Source organism: Asparagus officinalis, chromosome 1 (genome assembly GCF_001876935.1).
Source record: "Asparagus officinalis chromosome 1, Aspof.V1, whole genome shotgun sequence".
Taxonomy (NCBI): domain Eukaryota; kingdom Viridiplantae; phylum Streptophyta; class Magnoliopsida; order Asparagales; family Asparagaceae; genus Asparagus; species Asparagus officinalis.
The window spans coordinates 116,459,740-116,460,121 of record NC_033794.1 but is presented as its reverse complement, the minus strand read 5'-3'; positions in this window follow the sequence as shown (position 1 = coordinate 116,460,121).

The following is a 382-nucleotide window of genomic DNA, read 5'->3' as shown; positions in this document are numbered from 1 at the left end:
CTTGAAACTATGTTAAGGGGAGTTTCTATTATCGTCCAAAGTTAAGGGGGCTTTTGCTATATTTTCTCATAAAGAAACTATGTTGTCCCACTTGAATGTTCTATGTAGAGCGTTTACGGGTACGTATTTATGCAAAATCCTATGTCCAAATTCTGATTGTATCATATCTTCAAGAGCCCTTGACTCGAATTCGATTTATATATTTAGTTTGAAAGATAGATAAATTTCATGAAGCCCCCTTAAAATTTTCACATTAGATATACTAATATTATTTTCACATTAACATACTGAACTTTTTCTTATGTATCGGGTTCAACATCATAAAATTGCATATGTAGCTACCTTATTTATTATTTTCACATTGACAAGGAAACTTAGGGGT